Below are 6,540 nucleotides of genomic sequence, written 5' to 3' on the forward strand. Positions count from 1 at the left end.
TGTGTGTGTGTGTGCGGTGCGACCCCTCCTCAGTTATTTGGTTTTGGTGTTTGAGTGACACGAGCGAGTGGGGTGCTTTTCTCCCTGGGTTCCTTCACCTCCCCGTTCTCCTAGTCTCCCCCACTGGTAAGCTCCAGCCCTGTTTGTGCATTTTTTTCTATTAAAGAGCCACACGCAAAGCTTCTTTTAATATATGTTGGTTTTATGAAATTTTGTAATAAAAAAAGAAAAAAATATATATTTTCATAACTGGAACCACGTCTCCTGCTCCTTAAGTAAAACGAACCTGAGTGCCTTGGTATTAGCTCCAATAAGGTAAAACAAAACTATTCCCTTGGGTGAAATTCCCAAGGTGGCGTTGTCTGGTTTGGTTGGTCATTCCCTAATACTTAAACTTCCCACTCGTATGCTGAACGCCACAATCTGGCGTTGTCGGCAGGACCTTGCTTGCTGTGAGCAGAGACGTGTGTTCAATTTTCTTTTTTTTCCTTCTCATTTTCACTTTTGCCCTTGATAAAGTTTCTTTTAAGTGTGTGTTTATATTTTATTCGGTAGCAAAGCAGCAGTCGGTATCTTCGAGCCTTAGTGAGATTCGAAATTTTCCTATTTCTTTCCCCTGTGCCTCAATTCACTGCACTATTAAACTGGTAATTGTAAATTGTCACCTGTTTTTGGTTCAGGGGTAGCTATGGAGGGAGAGTTGCAAGAGCTGAGGGAGTTAGTAGCACAGTTAAGAGCAGATAATGAGAGGCTGCGGCAGGAACAGGCTGCGGCCGTGCCTGCTCCTAGTGCCGCACCTTCCACCTCTGCTGTGCCCCCTCCTGCTTCTTCCACTGCTAGCGCCCCTCTAACAGAGAGGCTAGTGTTTGTGCCTCGGGACAGAAAATGTCCCATGTTCAGGGGAAGAACAGGGATAGGTTTAGCTGAGTGGATCGAAGAGGTTCAGGCTTGCATGAGAGCGCGTCATTTATCTGCACCCGATCAGGCATTTTTCCTGTTTGACCATCTGGAGGGAGAGGCACGTGAGGAGATCAAATTCCGTCCTAGTGCGGAACGGGGGGACCCAGCTAAAATAATTTTTGTGTTGCAAGAGCTTTACGGTTGCGCTGACTCCTATGTAGCCCTACAGGAGGCGTTCTTTTCCAGACGACAGCAAGAGGGTGAGACACTGCAAGAGTTCTCCCTCGCGCTGATGGATTTAATGGCATCTGTTAAACAGCGTGCACCTAGTGAGATGATAAATGCGGAAGTCTTGCTGCTTGATCAATTCGTAGAGCATGTTATTGATGGTCCCCTCCGCCGTGAACTAAAACAGTTTGTGCGCAGGCAGCCTACCGCTACATTACTCGAGGTCCGGAGTGAGGCGATCAGGTGGGAGCATGAGGGGTCCCCTGCGAAAGTAAGGGGCCGAAGTAACTCTGTCCCCTCAGTTCTTGGCCTCCAGTATGGAGTCAACAGTGGTCCTCAGGTGGTGGCAAACTCAGCCCATGTGTCCGAGCTAAGTGAGATGAGGGAGATGCTCAAACTTCAGCAAGAGCAGCTTAACCAGCTCACCCAAAGCATTTCCTGCTTGCAGAGCTCTCATCAGCGCAGTCGCTCCTCTCATCGTGGCCCAATCATCTGCAGAAGATGTCAGCAGCCTGGTCACTTCGCCAGAGAGTGTGATGGGGTTCGTGTTACTCCGCGCGCTCAGCCCTCTTTACCAGCCCAACAGTTTAGTCGGCAGCCCCATGCCACTGGGCATCCGGAAAACTAGCACCCGCCGAGTTGCAGAGCCACAGTTCGGGGGGTGCAGCCACTGGCTCGGAAGTTGTTTTTAGTGATTCAGATGAAGTTGCTAAGCTCATGTCCTCTTGTCCCCATCTAAATGTAAGCGTGGGTGGAATCAATGTCCCTTGCTTGGTGGATACAGGCTCCATGGTGTCCACTATAACAGAAAGCTTCTTCCACCAGCATTTCGAGCTTTGGGGACAAGAGAAGCTTCAGTCTTGCCATTGGCTCCAGCTCAGGGCCGCCAATGGGCTGGCCATTCCTTACATTGGCTACTTGGAGCTAGAAATTGAGCTTTGTGGTAAGCTAATGCCACAATGTGGGGTATTGGTGGTCAAGGACCCTCCTGGTGGTGTGTCAGCTCAGGTCCCTGGTGTCTTAGGGATGAATGTCATCCGGAGATGCTACCGTGAGCTTTTTGGGCAGCACGGTCTGGCCTTGTTTGAGTTGCCCTCAGTATTTGGAGCCCCAGAAGCAGTTGTGCAGGCACTGCAAAAGTGCCATCAGGCCAGCGTGAATGCCCCTCAGCATGTCTCCGGCAGGGTCCAAGTGCGTGGCAGGAAGGCTTGGCGGATCCCTGGTGGCACGATGAAGGTTGTTGTAGCCACCTGCTCAGAGCTCTACTCTGGCACCACTGTGTTGTTTGAGCCCTTGGACTCTGGCCTTCCTGCTGGACTGCTCGCCTCTCCCGCTTTGGTTCAGGTAAAAAGGGGCACTGCCTACATTCCCATCGTGAATGTAGGTTCCACCGAGGTGTTGCTCTACCCCCGCACAGTTGTTGGCGGGTTGAATGAAGTAACTGTTGTGAGCCTTCCCACAGGAGTCACTGAAGTGCCTTCTACTGTGGCCACAGTGGCATCTCAGTCTGTGTCTGCTTCGGTTCCAGAGCAGATTGCAGCCATGGATTTGTCATCCTTGCCTGCTGAAGAGCAGGTTAAGGTAAGGTCCCTCACAAAGTATGCTCCCGTCTTCGCTCTACACGATGGGGATCTCGGCTGCACCAACTTGATTGCCCATGACATTCCTCTCTTGGACAATGCTCCTATTCGACAGCGCTACAGGCGTATCCCCCCGTCTGATTATGAGGTTGTGAAGGAGCATATTAACAAATTGCTTGAGTCACAGGTGATCAGAGAGAGCTGCAGCCCCTATGCGTCCCCCATCGTTCTTGTTAAAAAGAAGGATGGCAGTCTTCGCCTATGCGTCGACTACAGGCAGTTGAACCAGAAAACCAGGAAAGATGCATTTCCTCTTCCCCACATCGAGGAGTCGCTTGATGCTCTGACAGGTGCCCGCTGGTTCTCCACCATGGACCTGGCCAGCGGGTACAACCAGGTCCCAGTAGCAGAGGTAGACCGACCCAAAACAGCCTTTTGCACTCCTTTTGGCCTTTTTGAGTGGAATCGCATGCCTTTTGGCCTCTGCAATGCCCCGAGCACCTTCCAGAGATTGATGCAACGGATTTTTGGTGACCAGCAATGCCAGTCTTTGCTGCTCTATCTGGATGACATTGTAGTCTTTTCCTCTACAGTCGATCAACATCTGGAAAGATTGGAGGTGGTGCTCGGACGGCTACAGCAAGAGGGGCTTAAAGCTAAACTCACCAAGTGTTCCTTTTTCCAGCCGGAGGTGCGTTACTTAGGCCATGTGATTTCAGACAAGGGTGTCTCCACAGATCCCAGTAAAGACGAGGTGGTGGCAAACTGGCAGCCTCCAACTACCATCTCTGAACTGCGGTCATTTCTCGGCTTTGCCAGTTACTACCGCCGGTTCGTGGAAGGCTTTGCCAAGTTGGCAGCCCCTCTACACAGACTGGTGGCTGAGTTGGGGGGCACCAAATCCAAGAAGAGGTCAGATCATGCAGTTGCTGAGAAGTGGTCTGATGAGTTTCACCGAAGCTTCGAGGCACTAAAGACCAAACTCACTACTGCACCTGTGCTGGCATATGCCGACTTCTCCCTCCCCTTTATTTTGGAGGTTGACGCAAGTCAGGGTGGCCTGGGAGCCGTGCTCTTGCAGGAACAGGGTGGCAAGGTGAGGCCCATTGCCTATGCAAGCAGAGGCCTGCGGCCCACTGAGCGCAACATGCTAAACTATAGCTCCATGAAATTGGAGTTTTTGGCACTCAAGTGGGCCATGACAGAAAAATTCAGGGAGTATCTGCTTGGCCATAAGTGCGTTGTCTATACGGACAACAATCCGCTTAGCCACCTGTCCTCCGCTAAGCTTGGTGCCACGGAACAACGTTGGGCAGCCCAGCTCGCAGCATTTGACTTTGAGATCAGATATCGCTCAGGAAAGGTTAACAAGAATGCTGATGCTTTGTCCCGTCAGCGTCCTCCCGGTGCAAGAGACATGGAAGCCATGCTCCCCGGCACATCATTCCCTGAACCTTTGCAACAAGCCTTGCAGTTTCAGAGGTCCAAAGCAACCCAAGCTGCTGTTGTAGCACTGCCCCATTATGCCCCTTCTGACCTTTGTACACTCCAGCAGGCTGACCCTGTCATGCAGGAAGTCTTGGTATTCTGGAAACAGAAGCGGCGTCCAAACCAAGCAGAGCGCGGACAGCTTTCTCAGCCTGCTTTGGTCCTCCTCCGTCAGTGGGATCGCTTTGTGGAGAGGAGTGGAATTGTGTATCGGCAGGTGTTTCGTCCAGATGGCGCTGAAGAAGTTTTCCAGCTGCTGTTGCCTGCGGTCTTGAAGGAAGAGGTCCTGACTGAAGTTCACCAGAGGCATGGCCACCAAGGTGTTGAGAGGACCTTGGAGCTACTATGGCAGCGGTGTTATTGGCCGAACATGTCCTCCGATGTGGCACAGTGGTGCCAGTCATGTGAGAGGTGCCAGGTTGCCAAGAACACACAGCCAGCCCCTCGTGGCTTCATGGGTCACTTGCTAGCATCCCGGCCAAACGAAATCCTGGCCATGGACTTCAGTGTTGGAACCCACCCATACTGGGATTGAGAACGTCCTTGTAATGACTGACGTTTTCAGTAAGTATACACTGGCAGTCCGCACTCGTGACCAGCGAGCCGCCACTGTGGCTCAGGTTTTGGTCACGGAATGGTTTTGTAAGTTTGGTGTCCCCGCCCGTATTCATAGTGACCAGGGCCGCAACTTTGAAAGCTGTCTGATTCAACAGCTTTGTAGCCTTTACGGCATTGAAAAATCCCGCACCACTCCATACCATCCAGCTGGTAACGGACAGTGTGAAAGGTTCAATCGAACCCTCCACAACTTGTTGCGTACCCTGCCTGTCTCCCGAAAGCGGGACTGGCACGCCTGTCTGCCTCAGCTCCTGTTTTCATACAACACCACTCCCCATCAGTCAACTGGTGAGTCGCCGTTCTTTTTACTGTTCGGGCAAGAGCCCAGGCTCCCAGTTGATTTCTTGTTGGGTCAAGTCCAAGATCCAGTTGGTGGTGATGTTAATGAGTGGATCCAGGAGCACCAGACTCGCTTGCAGATTGCTTTTGAGGGCACCCAAGAGAGGCTCCGGGTTGCAGCAGAGCGTAGAAAAAACAACCATGACCAGCATGTCCGAGATGCTTCATTGCAGGAGGGCCAGCTGGTGCTGTTGCGGGACTTCGGTGCAAAAGGGTGTCATAAGATTCAGGATCTGTGGGGACCCGTAGTGCATATAGTCCTCAAGGCACCGAAGGACAGAGGCTCTGTGTACACCATCGCCCCCGCTAATGATCACTCTCGGATCAGACATGTTCACCGTACACTCCTGAAGGCAGTGGTTGGAGCTGGTGCTCCAGATGGTGCTGCCGCCTCTTCTGCACCGCTTTCTGACGAGCAACCGTCAGAGGACGAACTTCCACATGACGGTGATTTGTTTGTCTTGAGGCAGGAGATCCCTCCTGCAGCACCCGTTCAAATACCTGCAGTGACCCAAACCACTCCTCGGTTGCTGCTCCCACAAATAGACCCAGTCCCAACTGTACCAGGTCCTTGTGTGGATTCTGTGGCAGGCGCACCATCCACTCACATTGACGTTCCACCAGTCACGTACCCGGGCGCTGGTGAGGCAGTAGTCCGCCGTTCCGTACGTTTGACTGCAGGGCAGCATTCAAACATTAACCATCTCCCAAGACTCGTTGGGGACTTGGTACGCGGTGCTGCAAATTCTTCTGGCCCAATGTCAAATACAGTGTCCGCTCTCTTCCGACCGTGGAACTAGTGTTGGTTGCCTTGGGATGGAGTGTTACATCGTCGGGGTGACGATGCATTTGGGGGGGTAGATTGTAGCAGGATGAAGTGCTCTCCCATGGGTGAGTGTGCTGCGTTGCTCTCCCCTACCTTATTAGCCAATCCGCACCTGAGGCCACCTTATTTAGGGAGGCAGTGTCCATCTCACCTTCCTCTTGCTCTTTGGCTCTGAGGCCCACCCACTTCCAGGTCGCCTCACTTCCTCCTCTTCGCCATCGCCTGTGCCGGTAATGTAGCGGTAGCTGCCTGGTTTTGTTGTTTGCATTGGATTTTGCAGTTGTCACAGTTATGGTTTGTCTGTGCGCAGACGTCCGACGGGCGGACGCTGCGTCTGTGGGGCTGGCTCGCCGGTAATCTGCCATTCAATGCGCTATTGGTCAGCCGCGTTTGCCACTGCCGCTGGGAGACCTGAAGTGCTCCGACCCTCTCCAGTGTGTGTGCGTCATCGACGCTGCCTGATCGGTATGTAGGGCCCATGTTGCCCAGCCTCTCCGCCTCAGCATTAATCCTTTTAATATTAATCTAGTCTATTTTATATTTTCATTGTAGATGTTAATT

This window comes from Epinephelus moara, chromosome 1, assembly GCF_006386435.1.
Source record: "Epinephelus moara isolate mb chromosome 1, YSFRI_EMoa_1.0, whole genome shotgun sequence".
In the NCBI taxonomy this organism is placed as follows: Eukaryota; Metazoa; Chordata; class Actinopteri; order Perciformes; family Serranidae; genus Epinephelus; species Epinephelus moara.